Source organism: Pleurodeles waltl, chromosome 2_1 (assembly GCF_031143425.1).
Source record: "Pleurodeles waltl isolate 20211129_DDA chromosome 2_1, aPleWal1.hap1.20221129, whole genome shotgun sequence".
In the NCBI taxonomy this organism is placed as follows: domain Eukaryota; kingdom Metazoa; phylum Chordata; class Amphibia; order Caudata; family Salamandridae; genus Pleurodeles; species Pleurodeles waltl.
The window spans coordinates 213,175,390-213,195,666 of record NC_090438.1 but is presented as its reverse complement, the minus strand read 5'-3'; positions in this window follow the sequence as shown (position 1 = coordinate 213,195,666).

The window sequence follows — 20,277 nt, the reverse complement described above, 5'->3', positions numbered from 1 at the left end:
TCTCCTGATGAATCCATTCTGTTGGCATGTATGGTTGTACTGCCACTGCCTCTTCCATCTGCCCTTAGTGATCTGTTATATTGCCACAGCCTCTCTTGCCTGCCCTGTACCATTACTTTGTTGCCCCCGCCCCCCTTTCACCTGCCCTCCACAGTCCATTGTGCTGCCCCTCCTGCCTGTCCGGTGTGGCCAGCTTATCCCCTCTGCACCCTTCTCCCTGTTCTCAATTATCTGAGTCTGTGCCCCAGACCTCTGCCTCCCCACAATATTCTAATGTACAACTAGATTGCTAGATTCTATATTTATTACAAAAGTGTGGCATGCCTGAAGTAATCTAGATGCATTCAAAACTGCAATACCTAAAGTATTTTCTTTAGAAATTATAAAACGTGGATGTGGCATTATGGCCAGAGCTGCAGACTTTGCAACTGTTGAACCAGGTTTGAGTTTTGGCATCAGCTCAACATCCTGTGATCCTGGGCAAATCATGTAATCTCCCCATGCCTAAAACCAAAATAAAAATTGTCCATGTGTAATATAAGCTTTCCAATACCTTTGGGTCAAGTCTGCGCTACATAAACTGCAAAAAACAAAAAAGTGTTTTGCATACTTGTGTCATTGCCCTATACTTGGGTTACACTTGGGTGATATGTGTGCTACATTTGGGTTAATTTTTCCTCCAGTGCCCATCTTGGGAGACTTATTTGTTTTGAAACTCCCTAATTTCTGCACTTACTGCAGTATCCTCAGAAGAAAATGCTACGTTTTCTACTTCAATTCCATCAAGGTGTAGTTAAGATGTGCCACAAGTTTGGCATACATTAAGAATATTAGCAGTCTAGTTGCTCATTAGAACACTGTAGTAAAACTCCTGGTTATTAGGGAGCTAACAGGCAATTTTGCTGCTTGTGTTGAAAGTGCATGTTTCAGTCTAAATGTCAGAATGTTTTAATGAAATAGAAGATATTTGAAAACTCTCTTCAAATGTGTCCTAATTTGTATTTCTACAGCACTAACCATAATTTCTATGTCAAAATGAACCCCCTCAAATAGTTCCTTTGTAAATTAACAATTTTATGTTTGCCACGTTGATTCAATCCAGATGGTTTCAGATGTGCCACACTTTTGTCATAGGCAAGACAGTTAGCTCTGTTCTTTAGAACACGCGGGGAGGATGCAGCACACAAGGGAATCAACTGACAGGCTACTCCTGTTGGAAATACATATTTTACTTAGAATGTCAGACTTCATTTTCATATGGCTGAGAAAGATAGTATGATTTTGCAAAACAAATACTCTCATTTTAGCTTCTGGAGCAACTTCCAAAACCTTTATGGGAAAATCATGATTAAAATCTGTTATTACCCATAATATGTTCTCCTTTTTGTGACCCCCAAACCCTGCCATTCACTACAATGCATGTGAATGGGGGCCATGCCTCAGAGTTCTTTAACTTCTGCCACATGTTGTCCATGTTGAGGCCAGACAATAAAGGCGGGGTCCATTTGGGACCCCCATAAAAGCCCTTTGGGGTCTGGGCGTGCTCACCCTGCCCACTTACATATTTTTTGTAATTAATTTTAAGGACAGAGTGACCCAGTCTCTGACCCTTGCAATGACTGCCAAACAAAACATATCGTTCAGGCTGTCACCAACAAATCAGGGTTGACTAGTCTCTGTATTTCTTTCAATATCTCAAAAACTACTGAAAAGATTTACACCAAATAATGAAAGGCATAATCTGTACACCAAGATCTAGCTTTTAGCCAAATTTGGTGTAATTCCATTCAGCTGTTCAGGATGTAGTAGTGTTTAAAGACCCTATGGGAAAATGTATAGGTAAAATGCATTTTGGGATCCCCCTCTTTTTCCCGGTCCCCGTTTGATGCATCAATCTGAAACTTTTAAGACAGCAGCTGAAGTGGTGTACTAATTCTGAAAATATTGTGAAGGTTTGTCAAATGGTGTCAAAATCATTGGCAAACAAAAAACGCTTTTCCTGTGGAAACTAAGTCCTAACTATAGCCACCTACTGTAGTATCATATATATATATCTGTCAAGCGGGGGGCAAAAAAAAGAAAGGGGTAAAAAATAGTGTGCTTTCCATATGGATTTTGAACACGCCTACAGCTGAACTGCTGGACGGAATTACACCAAATATGGCAGAAAGGTAGCTTTTGGTCCAGAGATCATTCCTTTTGTTGTCTGGTGTAAATCTATTCAGTAGTTTTTGAGGTAAGAAAAGAAAAGTAAATATAGATATCTGGAAACAAGAAGGCTTTTCAAATACTCCTTATCTTATGCAGAGATCTGGTTGGCTGCCAAGACTTCAACCAGGAAGTGTTGGCAGCCATTTTGAGAATCGGCTTCATATAGATAAGAGGAAGGACCCTGGTTTGGAGGAGATTTACGTCTTTGTAGTCTGTTACCCTACATATCTACCCTTGGTGCAGGGGTCCCCCAGGGACCTCCTCAGGCTTAAAAGTATTTTATTTTAAATCACAGTGAAAATCGCAGTGGGCCTTCAAATTTCGCAGTGATTTTTAAAAAAAGCAAGTGTGGTCTCCTGTACATGCTTTTATTTTTGCACTTGGTGGGCCAAGTCTTGGAGACATTGGGGGGGGTGAAGAAAGGAGGAAGGGGCATGGGGCTCCCCTCCTAGGGCTTATATTAGCCTTAGGGACACCAACCTTCCATTGGCAAAATGTGTATTTGTAGTGAGAGAGGCCTGTACGGCTTCCTCCACAGCCCCAGGGACCGCTACCTCTCCTGAGCTGAATATGGAAAGCCCCAGGGACCGCCACCTCTCCAGAGCTGATATAACATGGTAAATGGGGTTCATTGCAGACTCCCGGCCTGGAGACCACCACCTCCCCAGGGATAATTTAAAGTTTAAAAGTGGGCCACATGGCCCCCCTTGTGGATCCAGTAATGGCCCTGGGGACTGCCACCCCCCGGGGCTGGCTCCCAATATGTCTGGGTGTGCCCACCTTAGGTCATTTGGCTTAGGCTGTGACAGCTCCCGCCAAGTCAGAACAAACACTGCTTCCAGTGGGTGAGAGCTGTCAAAGTGCTCTCACTTGCTGGAAGCAGAGGTTTCATCTCTTTTTCTGCCTACAGACATGTGGGAAGGGAAAGAAATTAAACTACTGGTCTTGCACACAGGGAGTTGCATGTTTAGCAGTTTCCTGCGTGCAATGGTAATGCCGGCTTCCACAGGAGGCAGAGGGCCTGCTGGGACCGCAGGGCCTTGAGGTTCCCCTGCGGTCTGATTGCACACTGAGTGCCGTGGGAGCACCAAGGAGAGATAATAGGGTCCCGGGGATGGGGTCCATGGGGCAAAAATTAGCTTGGGAGGGGGGCTGCATGGGGTTGGGTAGTTATTGGGGTTGGCTGCAGGGTCTGAACACAGACCAGGCCCTGCAGTTAACCCCTGCCGGCTGTGCGAGATGTGGGTTTGGGTGGTTATAGAGGATTGGCCACTGGGCCTGGCGGTGGTTGGATTAATGTATAGTAAATTATTTTACTTTCAAAATACATAGAATTTCACATAGAATTTCACTGAAAAAACAAAGGTTAGAGACGTTATAGTTAGGAAGTAGAATGAAAAAAACATCGAAATTCACCTAAAAAACCAAAGCTTACAGGGTTGTTATGTTCTGAATTTACTCACACAAAACTAGAGAAATTCAGCAGTTATAGTTATAGCAGGTATAGACATTTCAGTAACTATATCTCTAGACATAAGGTAACTATAATTCATGCCCTCGCATGCATAGGTAATTACCCCAGATATGACATTACTCATGAAAACTTTTATAACATCAATAAAAATATCAATAAAAATATAAATGAAACATGAGCAGTCCAATTTTTGAAGAAAAGCTGTGCATGGCAGGGGCACGAGTTATAGTTACCTTATGCCACAAGTTAGAGTTGCTTGAAATAACTGTAATGCATGAATTTCCCTAGTATTATGCAAGTAAATTGAGAACCTGACTATAATATATATAATGAGAAAAGGAACCACAATCCTTATCAGGGAGAAGCACAAGCAAAACCCTAATTAACCTTGGCTGAACCCTCTGGTGGCTTGGGACAGAGCAGTCAAGCTTAACTTAAAGCCAATGTGTGAAATATTCATGCAGCACTTCAAACGGTAATACAGTGACAACACAACAGAAGAAAAATCCCACACCAATGGAGAAACATACAGAGACATCTTATGAATAAATTAAGACCAAATTGACAAAAATCCAATTAGTAGAACTGGAGATATGCATTTTTAAAGATTTAATTCAAAATAGTGCCAAAAACCCCAAAGTGTCCCTTGTGGTTAGCTGGTCGTGCAAGACCAGAAGAAAGTCACAAGTTCAGGTTGACTGCGCTAGAGTATGGGTCGAACACATGGGCCAGGTTAGTCCTCCTGTAAAGTTACCTTCCAAGTCCAGCGCAAAGAGTCCTGTTTGTGGCAGAGGGGGCAGCGAGGAGCAGGAAGTATTATGGAGGTTTTGTCATTGTAGCATGAAGAGTAGGCTGGGTGTTGAAGACAGCTATAGCTGTGTGGAGGAAGATCCTGTTGTTGTTGCTGTTTGTTGGACTGGAGCTTTTCGATGGTGCTCCCAGTGTGCGGTCAATGCTGTAGCTCGAAGGGTCAGTTTGACAGAACTTTGCATTGGCAGGGAGTGTAAGCAACAGGTTTTTGATATCAATGGGTCTATTTGCAGTCACAAAGAGCCCAAAAACTTCAATTCAGCTCTACTGAGGCCACACCAATGGTCCAGGACCTAACAAGCCTACCCCACTTGAAGGTCATGGGCTTACTCTAGCTGGATCTGAGTACTGGTTCAGGTGGTTGGGAGCCTGTTATGTCTCTGTGGTTCTGAACAGGAGTGAAGTAGACTAGTCCTTGGAGTAACATTGGGAGTCGAGGGTTCAGATGAAGGTCGAGTCTCTCTGATTCAGGTAGGAGCGTAGCAGGGCAGCAATTGAGCAAGGAATTTGTCCATCAAGACAGAAGTCTAGCAGGGCAGCAGCCAGCATAGTTGCAGTCCATTCAGCAGCACAGCCATCCTTCTTCCTGGCAGAGTCTCCACAGGTCCAGAATTGTACTGAAGAGTTGGTATCTGAGGTTCAATATTTATACAAGGTGCCGCAAAGTGGGAAAACCTTCCAAAGGGTACACTTTGAAGTGCACAGGTTTCCTATCTCCCCTGCCCTGGCTTCAGACTAACTACAGTGGGTATGCAGCCCTTTGTGTGGAGACAGAGCACTACCTATTCACGTGTAAGTAGGGCTGTTTCCACCTCCATCCACCCATATGGCCAGTGATGGCCTACCCAGGCATACTTAAGCTGTTTATTGTGTGTGACTGTCTATGAGATAATACACAAAGTCCAACTGTCAGCTACACCAGTCATGTGACACAGAGACAGGCTGCAGGCACTAGGAGTCACATTTACAGACGGCTTGTGCTGCTTGTGCGTCACTCTTTTTGATGCACCAACAGTGCAGACCAATGTCTACAAAGTTATGCAAAGCTACTTTGCGTGGCTTTACATGACCTTGTAGATATGGAGTAAGGCAACACAGCACAAGTCCTTTGTACCGCAGATCTGTACCAGCTGCAAAACGTCTCAGATATTTGTACCTGCTAGCAAACCCCTTGGCTCATACTTGGAATGTAGTGACTCCTTGATAGAAAACCTAATGTTACTTAAAACATCTGCAAAAGTAGTAAGACCTTCAGAACTCTTTCAATCACTACATAGGTCCTGTGTAAATGTTGTTGTCCCAAAGGGACACTAAACAAAAGTATAAAATAAAATATGGGAACAATACTCAATAAACCTAAGCCCACAACAGACAGCCTTCAGGAAAAAAGCCCAAAGCAATTTCCAGAACATCAACAGCACATTGGTGTTTTGCAAAGGACGACTGCTGTACAAACAATCCAATTCCATCATGGGCTTAGGAAAAATACCACACCAGCAGCCACCTACCACACCTTCTGCCGACCATTACACACCTGCAATATCACAGGATGGCAAAATCATTGTCCTGCCATCCACTTCTGCAGCAGCACAACCAATTAGGCTAGAAAAGGAATTAGTGGTGTGGAAGTTCTTTTAATTTGCAGTTGGGCAGAAACATGAATGCCCAAGGTGCTACATGCACCTTCTGTAAACAGCTGATTCATGGGAGCATAACCACCAAGCAAACTATAGGTACGAGTTCAATATGGAAGCATATACAGTCTATGAACCCTAAACAGATAACTTGTGCACACATGGAAAGAGCATAACAAAAAGCAAGACAATACAGTGTCAACAGGAAGCGAATGGAGTACGTACTGCAAACAGTATGCCAGGGTCGTAGTTTTTGGTGAGATAAATGAAGACATTTTAGCAAAAACAATTCTCGGCAAGCTTAAAAATAAACAAAAAGATGTGTTCAAAAATCAAAAGTAATAAGAAACACAATACAAAAATGATAAGATATTTTAATTACACTGATTCAACTTCAATCAAAAAAATTAAAAACCTTTAAAAAACAACATAAAACAATCAAATTCTCCAGAGACAAAGCCCTACATCCAATCGCCTATGCACACACCTAGGCTCTCTCAACCTGCATCAGATCTTCAAAGTAAGAAATACTTTGCAAAATGTCCTCCTGGAATCTATTGTATCGAAGCTCATTATGTCAGGCCTGTTGGCTTTGTCGATGCATGTTGAAAAATTGAGGAACATGTTTAGTTAGAAAAATACTTTCACTTCTCTACATTCCATAATTTACAATTTTGTTGTCTTTTTATTGTGTATCTCACAGGATTTCACCCTCTTTTTCTGGCCCTCATTATGACAGTGGCGGTAAAAACCGCCTACTGCTGTGGCGACAGCTACCAAAAAACCTTTGTCGTGGCTACCAGCCGACCGCCATATTATGAACGTAGCCAGAATTCCACCAGAAGGATGGCGTAATTTTGGCTACCGTCATGGTGTTGGACGGCTGTAAGGTGGCGCTGCTGCCAGCAGCAGCGCCACGCCAGTAGATCACTGCAGACCGTATCATGACCCATGATACGGCCTGCCGGTGTTCTGCTGGTGGACGCTGCTGCTGGCAGCAGCACCCCATCCCGTCTACTGCCGGAGGACCTCCTAACTACAGGTAAGTCGAGCGCTCCAACAGGGGGGTGGGGAGGGGGTGTTGTGTGTGTGTGTGGTTGTGTGTGTGTATGTTAGTGCATGCATGAATGTGGGTGTGCTTTGCGTGTGGTATGTGTGTGCATGTGTGGATGTGTGAGTGCGTGTTTGTTGTGTTGTGTGAATGCGTGTGTGCTAGTATGTGTGCCAGTATGTTTGGATGTGTGTGTGAATGGATGAATGCATGCGTGGTTGCATGTGGGTATAAGTGTGTGTATGAGTGAGTGTGATGGTGCGTGAAGGTGAGCGTATGTTGGGGTGGGTCTGTAGAGGGAGTGGGGTGGGGGGAAATCTGGGGAGGGGGTGGGGAGGGAACACCCCTATCAGTGACAGGGAAGGAATTCCCTATCACTGATAGTGCCTGCTGCCATGGTTTTCGTGGCGAAAAGGAGACCATGAAAACCATGGTGGTATGCAAGGTCATAATCCCACGGATGGGCTAGTGACGGCCGCCGGGCTGGAGGCTGAAGTCTCCAGCCCTGCAGCTGTTACCGCCATGGCGGACTGAGTGGTACATTGACGGTTTGGCGTGTTGGCAGTACTTTTCTCCATAATAATACTGCCCTCCACCAGGGTCATAATGAGGGCCTCTGTCTTTCTTGAATTACATGTAAAGCAACCTAACACCAATAAACAAATATTAGACCTGGAGGGAATTCCACTGTCTTCTTGCCTCTGCTTTCTGTATTTTTGACTGTAGGCTGGATTTAGTTTTTGCTGGTTTTTGGTACTCTGGGCACTTTACAACTGCTGATCAGTGCTTAAGTGCAAGTTCTCCCTGTGTAAATTGTTATTATGATTGGTTATCCCTGATTGGCATATTTGATTTACTAGTAAGTCCCTAGTAAAGTGCACTAGAGGTGCCCAGGAACTGTATATCAAATGCAACTAGGGGGCTAGCAGCACTTATTGTCTCACTCACATGAGTAGCCTTGTAAACACGTCTCACACGTGACACTGCAGTGTCTGTGTGTGCACTGCCAGTTCGACCTGGCAAGTGTACCCACTTGCCAGGCCCAAACCTTTCCTTTTACATGTAAGTCATCCCTAAGGTAGGTCCTAGGTAGCCCCTAGGGTAGGGTGCAGTGCATTTAAAAGGTAGGACATGTACAGGTGTGTTTTACATGTCTTGATAGTGAAACACTGCCAAATTCGTTTTTCACTGTTGCAAGGCCTATCTCACCCATAATTTAACATCAGGGTTGCCTTTCAATGTCTTTTAAGTGCAGTTTCCCATTGGGAGCAGATAGAGATGTGACGTTTGGGGTCGCTGAACTTACAATTTTAAAAAAGTCTTATGGTGAAGCTGATTTTAAGATTGTAAGTTTGAAAATGCCACTTTTAGAAAGTGGGCATTTTCTCGTTTAACAATTCTGACCCCAGCTTGGCTTCTGAATCAACATTTGGTTCAGACTGACAGTTGGTCTGTTTGTGAATTCAGTCTAGAAAGTAAACAAATGGAGCTGAGATATCTCCTGCATATCCTGATGAGTCTTGCTGGTCTAGAGTGGGAGGGAGGAACTGTCACCTGCACTTGCAAGCGCTGTCTGTCCCCTCACAATACAGCCTCTAACCCACTAGACTATAACTGGAGCAGGGCAAGGAAGAGGTTGGTCTTGTGCACAACAAAGGCTTTCTTTAGATGTTTGCCTACTTTAAAGACAGAAATGAGTATAAGTATTGGACTGCTGACCCCACAACTTTAGAACATTTCTGAATCAAGAGTAACCTTTGCCAAGGAGAAGAGCTGAAGAGCAGTATGGAGGAGTGCGGCCCCTTTGTGTGTGTGATTCGCTGGGTTGGCCTGCTGGTGCTGCTTTTGCCTTAGAGACAACAAAGACTGGACTTTTCTGTGTATCCTGCTTGTGAAGAATTTCCAAGGGCTTGGACTGCGCTTGCCTCCTGCTAAGAAGTCTCAGGGACATCAAAGAATTCATCTGACAGCACCTGAGCTCTCTTGCTGAGACCTCCTGACTTGTCAAGTGGTGCCACATGCAGTCCAGCCCCTGGGTCCCTGGAAGGAGAAGCTGACAGAACCAGAGTGAAAATCCATGCACTGAGTGGCAGAAAAATTGTTGCAGCGCCTGCACTATGGCTGAAAAATTGATGCAGTGCCGGTGTAATCGACACAGCACCAGCTCATCACAGATTTATCACTGCCATCTGTCCTGATTTTCCACGCATCATCCTTGGGTGTCAAAATCTTCAACATCGCCACTCAGAACGGAAGCTGCTGGTCCGGAAATCAATACATCACTTTACCAGCGGAGAAAAATCTATGCCTTGCCTCACTTGTGAGTAAGGAACCAATACATTGCTTGCTTTTCTGATGCACACTTGCCCATGCGGCTTTATTTTTGATGCATACCAGGTACTTTGTGCTAAAACAATGCATGTTTTGATTTCTATGGATTAATTCTCTTTTTACTTCATATCTTTGCTTGTGTATGTTGGATTTTTGTCATTTTGGTCTTGTTTGATTTAGGTAAATACTGTCAATTTGTCTAAACAAGTGTGGGGTCATTTTGTGTGTTTACACTGTGTTACTATGCCTCTGAGATAAGACTGGCCGCTTGTGCCAAGCTACCAAGGGGGTGAGCAGGGGATATCTGAGCTATGTATCTCCCTTACCTTGACTAGAGTGAGGGTCCCTACTTGGACAGGGTGCAAACTGGCTGCCAACTAGAGATCCCATTTCTAACAACAAAAACCTGTTGTTATGGTTAATGTGCTCTATTTCAGTCTCTCCTATTCATCTCTATCTTCATTCTACAATCCCCTGAGTATTTTATATAACAAAGCTAGTTCAGTATGTAGTAAGGGAGCAAGTCAGCGAACACAGAGTTTTCAGTAATACATTATGCACTGCTCTTATTCTACTTTTCCTCTTCTTTTCCCTTTTCTCTCTCTCTCTTACTCTATTTGACTCTTTATAGATAGATAGATAGATAGATAGATAGATAGATAGATAGATAGATAGATACATAGATAGATAGATAGATAGATAGATAGATAGATAGATAGATAGATAGATAGATAGATAGATAGATTTGTGCAATGTCAGACCAGCATTGGGAATTTTTCGTATATTGGTGGGGGCACGAAGGGCACTGGCTGTTGCGGCACTTTTCAAAATATGACCCTCAGTATCTATGATATTGTTGGACGGGAGCCTGGGCAGTAGTTTGTTAATATAGTATAGTATAGGCCGTTTGCAGGCATACATCAGAAGAAACATCTTACAGCTGGAGAAACATGCCATGCTGTAATAAACAATAATCCACAGGACCCAGTTATCACAGAGTTGATGATTTGTCAAAGTGTGAACAAACTCCACATACACAGTCACCCGCCAAAAACTGTGGTAGAGGCATGGACAACATAATATCTGAAAAAGATGCAGAAACAATAAATGCAACTTCATAGGTTGTTGAAGAAATCTTCAAAAGAGACTAGTGCAGTATGATATCTTCTAATAAAATACTACGACTTACCTTCCTGTGATATCCCATATAGAAGATGTTGTTATGAAGATATGAATAAAAATGTGTCTCAAACCATGGTCATTATTTGCTACATGGTTGCACTGCGCCACAGGAATGATCTCAAAGTGCAGTGATGCATAACAAGGGAATGAAGGACCACCAGTGAGGTAAGGCTAGACTAAATCAGTTAAAACTTGGAGTCCTGAAAGCAGTAACTCAAAGACAGTCAAGCTAGACAGAGGATGAAGAGTACTGAAAATCCAATAAAAGCTAACTACACCAAGAAGAAGCAAGTCTATGTGGGCAAGAATCAGGCGGACCAAGAGAAGTGCTAAATGAAGACATGGCCACTTGGGTAGTGAAAATGCAGTAATGGAGATGAAGCACCGCATCTTCTGCAAATAATAATATTGGGACCCTCCTACCGGCAATAGTGGGAACATCTAGCTGCTCTTCTAGAAGATAGCTGGCCACATCATTCAGGAAAAGATTAAAGAGTAATGGTGGCAGCACGCAGTCTTGCCGACACCCTTTTGATTCTAAAAGGGGTCTGTACACTCTCCACCCAGCCCAGGTCTCATTCTGACCGTATTTTGTGCAGTGCTGCTATGGCTTTGACTATTGCAGCATCAGACCATAAGTCCAACAATGTCCTCCATAATTTGCCCCTATCAACTGAATCAAAGATTGCTTTCAGCTTTAAAAAAAAAAAACAGATGCAGTGAGGACTTCATTATTATCATAAATTTGTATGAAATCATGTAAAGACGAATGGCCTGGTTGATAGTGCCTATACGGGACCGAAAACAAGCTTGCACTTCTGTCATAACATCTTGGGCAACTAGCAATCCCTGCAAGCGACTAAGCAAAGCTTTTCCTAGGACCGTACCAGCTCCATCAAGAATGGAGATCATATTAAGATTTTGGTGGAAATTAAGAAACACTTTTTGACAAACTCCACGTGTGCCAATGTTCTTTGGAATCTACACAAGGAATTTCCTGTATTGGTGGAGGATGGCTGTCTCTTTTGCAGAGCACCACTTTCAATTTGGTGCAAGCCAGAAACTTGCCATAAATCCACTGGAAGAGAAAGAAATTGGTCAGCAAACTGGTGGTTGAGCTTCACTAGAGTTTGTATCACATATTGTGCCCCATCTCAGACAACAAGGGAGGTAGATGCAGCCAAACTTCCAAACATTTGTGTCTTAAAACTGTCTACAAAAGGCAGTTACCCATTCTTGAACTGCTTCAACATCCATTTTGGCAGCTACAATAGTATACATAATTAAAAAGCAGCATTACAGCTTTTTGGTGATGAGTCCATGACAGGGAAACTCGGGTGAAATAAAAATGTCTCAGGGCCTGATTTAGAGTTTTGCTAAAGGGATGCTGTAATAAGGTGTAAGAAAGCTCAGCGGAGGCAAGTAAGTTAAAGAGGATTTATTCTTTATGCAAGAAAGCCTACAATGCTGCATGTCCTATCAGTTCAGATCCCAACAGCAAACTAACTGCTGTCTAGGAATCCTCTCTGTCAGTACATGACGCATGTGTGGTATATTAAAACATAACAATGCACACGTATCCATACATGCACACACCAAATGCCTAACATGCCTAATAGATGCCTAATACATAAAAAAAATGCAGAATGATACATTCATCACAGATACTCTATGAAAACATGGCAGATATGTCGTCCACCACATTACAAAGGCCATAACTTATATTGCACTTGTAATACAGTGTACAGGATATCTGTCATATTTTGGCAAAGCTTTATATCTGTCAAATTCTAAATCAGGCCCTCTGTTCCTGGAAAGGATGACGTTTCAAAGAAACTGTGAAAACTAGAAGGCCTATCCTGATTGAAAATGTGGAATTGATTGGAAAGCACACCTCTCAAATGCTTGATGTGCAGAGGATTCCATGAGGTTTGTGAACCATGATTGTTTCTAGCTCTGAGAATACGCACCCTGAGATGCTTAAAGATTGGTCAGAAAAAAAATATGATGGCTTTGATGCAAATGTTTGAAATAATAATCAAATATGTTATATTCTTGTCAGAAATAGAATCATGAAAGAAATTTGACAATTATGATCAGCATTCGAACAATATTAGATTAAGGGCCTGATATAGGTCTTGGTGGATGGAATACTCCTGTCTGCTACGTTGCGATTCCCCATAGGATAGAATGGAATCGAAAGATAGTGGATGGGATATCTGTCACATTTGTGATAGAGTATTCCCCTCCACCAACATCTAGATCAGGCCCTGAGGGGCATATTTATACTCTGTTTGCGCCGGAATTGCGTCGTTTTTTTTTACGCAATTCCGACGCAAAACTAACTCCATATTTATACTTTGGCGTTAGACGTGTCTAGCGCCAAAGTCCATGGAGTTTGCATAATTTTTTTGCGTGGACACCTACTTTGCGTTAATGAGATGCAAGGTAGGCGTTCCCGTCTAAAAAATTGACTCCGAGGCATGTGCGCCGTATTTACACTCCCGGGCAAAATTCACGCCCGGGAGTGGGCGGGTCAAAAAAAATGACATACGGCCGCTTTTGCGCCGTTTTTTAGCGCCTGGAAAAGGCAGGCGTTAAGGGACCTGTGGGCTCGGAAGGAGCCCAGAGGTGCCCTCCCATGCCCCCAGGGACACCCCCGTCACCCTTGCCCACCCCAGGAGGACACCCAAGGCTGGAGGGACCCATCCCAGGGACATTAAGGTAAGTTCAGGTAAGTATTTTTTTTTATTTTTTTTTGTGGCATAGGGGGGCCTGATTTGTGCCCCCCTACATGCCACTATGCCCAATGACCATGCCCAGGGGACAGAAGTCCCCTGGGCATGGCCATTGGGCAAGGGGGCATGACTCCTGTCTTTGCTAAGACTGGAGTCATTTCTATGGGGGTTGGGAGTCGAAAAAAATGGCGCAATTCGGGTTGAGGCGAAAAATTTGCCTCAGCCTGACTTGCCCCATTTTTTGACGCCCAAGCTCCATATCCCCCTACGCCGGCGCTGCCTGGTGTACGTCGTTTTTTTCCACGTACACCAGGCAGCGCCGGCGGCTAACGCCGGCTAACGTCATTGATTAAATACGGCACCCGCATGGCGCTTCAGAATGGCGTTAGCCGGCGCTAATTTTTTTGACGCAAAACTGCGTTAGCGCAGTTTTGCGTCAAAAAGTATAAATATGGCCCTAAGTGTTTTATGAATGAATTCATAATGATTGACTTGGGAAATTAAAAAGTAATGACCCAAAAAAAGAACACTGAAATTCCACAAAGTCAACGTTGATTATGAAAAGTGAAATTTAAAGTAATGACCAAAAAGTAGAAAGCACAGAAATTCCACAAAGTCAACATTGATTATGAAAAGCAATGAATTTACACTATTGCAAGGAAATGTAATACCCTACTTAGGCAGAGAGTAAGAGAACAAAACAGGATGAAGCAGGAGGGTCTGACCACTGATTTAAGCTTAACCATGGAATCAAGAACCTGTTTAAGATCTATTGACCAAATGGCGTAACACATCCATGCTGGTTAATTTCATTTTTTACGCTTGGACAAAGGCACAATCAAAGCCAGAGAAGGGATCAAAATGGCAGGAGGGGATGATGCCGACATCCAACCCTGGGTTCTAGAAGTGCAGTATGTGCTGAGTGCAAGCACGGGCAAATTGCAACTTATTTGTCACCTCCTCAAAAAAAAAACAGGGAACATTCAACTGTAAAATTTATCATGTCTATGAGAAAAGTGGTTTATTATATAGTGTGGTTGTGCAACCTCACTGTGTAATACATTTACAATTCTGCATTGGTTCAGTCAAGTGTGTTTGCAAACCCTAACTCTGACCAGGGTAGCTGTGTTTTGAGCAGCCAGGTACTGTCAAAGGAACAAATGCAAATAAGTTAGAAGTACTAGGACAGTCAAATAAAAGCAAACATGACACAAAGGAAATCTGACACCGTTTTATAAAAAGAGCTCCTATTCTAATGACAAAACTCACCAGAGTGTTCTGGAATTATAAATTATTAAGGAAAACAAAGATCACTGCTTTTTACTCAAATCACAAACAAACTTTGGCAACTACCCCAGATAGTAGTTACTTGGAAAATGTTTGAAAACTTGTGTAAAGTTGATTACAACTACATAAGCCCAGTATTGGTGGCCCACTCTGGCAGGGAGCGAGTCACAGGGGCTAATGAGGCTTGGCACAACAATTCTCCTGTAGTTAAAGCAGTCTCTAGTCCAATTTCAGGTCCTATGGTTGAACCCCCACAGACATTAATGGAGTGCTCCTAATGCAAAGGATACAGGGTGCTAAAGATGGTGAAAGATGTTGAGGATGCTGATTCAGTGATGGGGATCTTCCTGAGGCCACCCCTTGGTCCACGAACATGGTCACAGGAGTCAATGTCCCTCAAAGTACCTATTGAAGGCCAGCAAAAAAAAAAAACAGTTGCCACGGATCTACTAGTCTCCAGTTACAGCAAAACTGTTTAACTTAGGCTACTATCCATCTTGAATGACCAAACTGACTCTGGTTACTCTCCTGGGCCCAAGATGTTCCGGTGCAACTTTTGAGCATCAAGACCTGTTCCCCCAGGCTGTACTTTGGCAGTCAATCGGTGGCAGTCAGGCAACCTTGTCTAGCAGCTAGCCAAGTTAGGCCTCCTCAGCTTTTGAGGCCCTGAAGCTGTAACAGGAAGTCGGCTGTTAGACCTAACAGCATTGGGGTGGTCTTTCCCCAGTATGTTGCCTGCCACTCTCCATTTTCAGACCTCTAATCAGTGCTAAAGTGTGTTTGCTTTCTCCCATAAATCATGGTAACATTGGCCTACCCCAAACTGTTCATAAAACATACTTATTTGTTTAACTTGGTGTGGACTACTTTTGTGTGCTGTTTTCACTGTTTTATTGTTCGATGTACTGCACAAATACATTACACATTGCTATCAGAATGTAAGCACAGAATAATTTAGGGTGCTTTGTGACTGACCGTGACTGGGATTGTGGTCTCTACTTAGCCAGGGTGCATACCTCTTCCAACTAGAGACCCAATTTCTAACATCAGCCAACTGACCTTTGGAGTCCCTTCTTCAGTTTAAAGGCTCATGAATGATTTTTCTTCAAGCATCACATTGCAGAGGCAGTCATTGCTTTGGTAGCCAAAGGAGCAGCAGGTGCAGTCCAGTCTTGGTGCAGCCTCTCTTTTCTGGGTCAAGGGATCAGAGGGCAGTCCTTTTTTGGTCCGCTCTTCAGTACAGATGTGATCTGAGGTTTGGGTGCCAGGGGTGCTTCTTGTATGCCCAGAACCTGCTGTGGGGGCCAGTGGGCTTCCAGGTCCCCTCCATCTGATGATAACGCTGGGCAAAGTGTGGCATCTACATACTCTGAAGATGGGATGACCCCTCTCTTGATGTATGGAGCTTGGTAGCCCACCCAGAGGTGTAGCTACATGATGGCTACACACACTTGGTGAAACTGGTTTGGCAACTGTTTCCTGTTCTCTTTTCCCAATGTCAGCCTGTTTACTTGAACAAAAGAGCAGCCCGTCCCATGTGTTTCCACCATTTGCCCTTCAAAGGCAGATTCCACCTTGAAGCTTGCCTCTGTGGTTCAAACCCTGTGTGGCCTTCCTGCCAGGAAACTGTAACACCTTTTCCAATGGCAGGCCTTTTGCTTTCCTTGCTGAGAGTCATTCAGACCCCTCTCCCCCAGGCTAGTGGCTTGTGGCCACCAACTGTAAACAGTCACTGGAACTTTGGGCAACAGAGCAGATAATTTCCAAAGGTGCCATATACTCAAAAGTAACATTACAATCTCTTGAGCATCAGTTTGATATTAATGCAACAATTCTTTTGCTACCTTGCTACCTTGAAGTACCAACTTTAGTAGAACCAAAGGTTAGCATAGCTGAGCAGTCAACATGTAACCTTGTACTTGAAAATGGGGGCTGGTAGCCTTTCCACAGTAAATACAACAATTTGGAAATTTTTGCTGTAAGAACATGTTCAACACATGTTCCACTTTTAAAATATGGTACCCTGCTTTAGGGCTTGAGAGGCAAGTAGTGCCATATAGATTGAAAAAGAAGCTCTAGACTTTGTCATTATTTTAAATGGCAAAGGTTAGTTAGCAGATTGAAAACTGCACTGCCAGCCAGCAATGGCAGGCTAGAAGCCTTGTTTTGTCACACTTGTGATGGCACAATAGGAGCTGCAGTCAATGAAGGATACTCTAACTTACAGGTCCGAGGTATCCCTGGTGCCATGTACTAGGGACTTATATGGAAGATAACTCATACCAATTATGGTTGCATTAATCAAATATATAATGTTTAAGGTTCAGAGCACTGGCACTGAGTTCTGTTTAGCAGGCCTCAGTGCATCTTCAGAGTTGAAAAGCTGCCAACAGTAGTCCAAACCTTTGGGGATGAGTCTGTAAAAAGAGGCATTCCCTAAAAATGTTATACACATGAAATGAAAAAGCACTAAAACATCTTGTTTTTTTATCAGATTCCTTGAGCCACAGCAGGAGAGGTAGAAGAGATATAACTTGCAAGCAGCATTTAGATTTTTTTAAATATCGAACTTTATACCATGGAATGTGTTCTACTTGGAGCTTCAAGTGTTTTAGTGACATTCTTTAGCAATGAGAAGTCAATCTTTAATAACATTAGGAACTCAAAATATATTGCATGCTACGTGGAAGATTAAATGTAACTTTATCCAGTATGTAATTCACATTTTTATACCAACATTCACTACACTGGGAAATCATAAGTTGCTGATGAAATATACTTTCATATTTGTACAGACAATTTACGATTTCTGTGAAAAAAAACCTCTCAATTTACTTGGACATTACTTACTTTGGTGCTTCTCCAACATGTACTGGAAATGTTAAAGTCCCACAAGCCAAAATTGCATTCTTGATCTGATGTTGAATCTCCAGTCAGCCTCTGGTTCTCTGCCAAGCCTTAGGTTGATGGATTCCCATAGGTTCATTTTTCTGAGAAGTACATTTCACTTGCAGCAATTTATGAATATAGTGTATTTGTACTGCGCCCTCTTTCTAAAGTATTTTCCGGAATGCTGTTATCGGTAAATTACTTTGTAATGATGGCAGTACTTTAACAATATCCTTCCAGGCAGAACATCTATCCAAGCAATGTACATCTTATGTAAAACTTAAAAAATGTAAACATCATTTTTGTTCTAAATATCTCAATTTATTTCAAAAGGCAGAATTTCCATGGTTATATGCAAGAAAACTAAATAGTTCAGGAAAGAGTGAAAGTGAACTGCAAGAAAATGCTTTTCTACTTTTAAAGTGTATGGATTTAAGACTATTTATGGTCAAAGCATATGCCATATACAACAGGGCAATTCAGAAAGTAGAGTTTTCATCTGTCTACCCTGCATGCAAATATGTGTGCAGGGAAAACAGATGAAAACATTGCTTTCACATGCAGGGGGCTGCTACCTGAAGCAGTTCCCTGCTTGTGGGAGCAATGTGGGATCCCACAGGATGTGGGGAGCCGGCTAGGACTGCGGGGCCTTCAGGCCCCCAACCATGGTCCTTTCACTCTATTTCTCTCATCTGTCCTATAATGGGATGGAGGAGAGACAGAGAGAGAGAGAGAGAGAGGGAGAGACAGAGAGAGAGTTATAAGGAGTTACCTGTGACATAATGGTTTTAGTCACAGACCCTCTCACTGAAAGTTATCTAGAAATATGTCATTCTAACTTTATCATCTATCAAAGCCTAAAAACTGTTTCTTTCTCCCTCTCACTGTCTTTCTCTTCTCCTCTCTCAATTTCTCTCTTTCAATCTCTTTCACCCAGACACACACCCACTCAGACACTTACATATCCACTCACAGACCCACTCACACTTCTGTATCCACTTACAGACCCACTCACACTCATGCTCCTACTCACAGACCGACTCAGACCTTGGTGAACCCACTCTCAGCCCCGTTCATACCCTCACCAATCCACTCACAGCCCCACTCAGACCTCTGTGCACCCACAGACCTACTGAAACCCTCATGCACCCACTCACAGACCCCAACCTTATTTACCCACTCAGACACTGATGCACCCACTCTCACACCTCGACAGACACGCTCACACCCACTCTCACCCTCAGATACAACCTCTCAACCTACTCTCACACCCAGAGAAGCAGGCCGTGGCCAACTACCGCAGCGCACGGCTTGCATTGCTATTAACCCCACAAATGACAGCACTCATGACATCTTCGATAACATCATTGATAATGTCACTGTAACATCTGCAATAAAATTATTGATCAGAAAACTGTGCATGATGGGGGCACGAGTTATAGTTACCTTAGCACACAAGTTATAGTAACTTGAGATAACTATGACTGCTGAATTTCAATGGTTTGTACATTTAAAATGTGAGCCAAACTATATCTTCCCTGTAACCTTTGGTTTATTAAAGTGAATATATGCATATATTTATAAGTGTCTGCACCTGTACATATTTTACCAAGCATATGCCTTTATCATGTGTGTATTCACCACACAAATGTAACAATTTTACAGGAAACTAGAAATCCTTTGTGTGTCTGTAGATCTATATATATATATGATATATATAGATATCAAAGAAACATATATATGAAAGAAACAATTGCATCGCCGTATCCTTCGCCAGCAGCGTGGCAGACAGAGACGGGGTTGCGACCCCCACTATGTCATTCCAAAACCATTAGTTCGGCCGGGTGAAGCATCATAACACCCCACAGGCGTAAATAATGAGTCTCCGTCACAAAGAAATAATTGAAGTGAAGATTTAATGGGCAAAGCAAACCCAGTGCGTTTGGGAAACAAAGTGTCCCTGTTCACGGGTAATTGACCATTTGACTATTTCATTTATAAATACTCAGTGCACAACAAAATCCAATAACATTGAAGATGGACTCTAGGTCAAAGAACATAAGATTTAGCAAAACTATGTCTGCCATTTTTGAACAGCTAGTTTCTACCGATCAATATACGAAATACAATCTTACAATTACATGATGGAATGAAGCATGATAAGCAAAATACAGTTGTTATTTATCATCATTATACATCAAACTTTTAAGCCTAAAATGGGCTGTTCCACATTATTTCATTTAACCATCTGATCTTAATAACTGGGTTGAACATAAACTGTGTCAGCCATCTTTAAACGACTGTTACGGATAATTTGAATTTCCATCAATATTTTGATCATAACACATGCAGCCCAAGTGGGCAAAAATATAATTCAAATTTCAAACTAGCCCTACTTTCATAGATATTATGGTCATTACACATCTAACCATCAAGCCTCAATAGGCCATTTAAAAGGATACAATTGCTCTTTCTGCTTTCAGTTTTAGAAATTCTGATACATCCTCTAAGTCCATCTACGTCTACACCCAAAATGTGACCACCTGTCAAAATAAAATAAAAAATACACAAAATATTTAAAACCATTCTTGAAAAACTGCACTATAAAAGTCATTATCTATACAGATCACCATTATATTTGATATGGCAAAAGCTGACACTCAAAGTGAC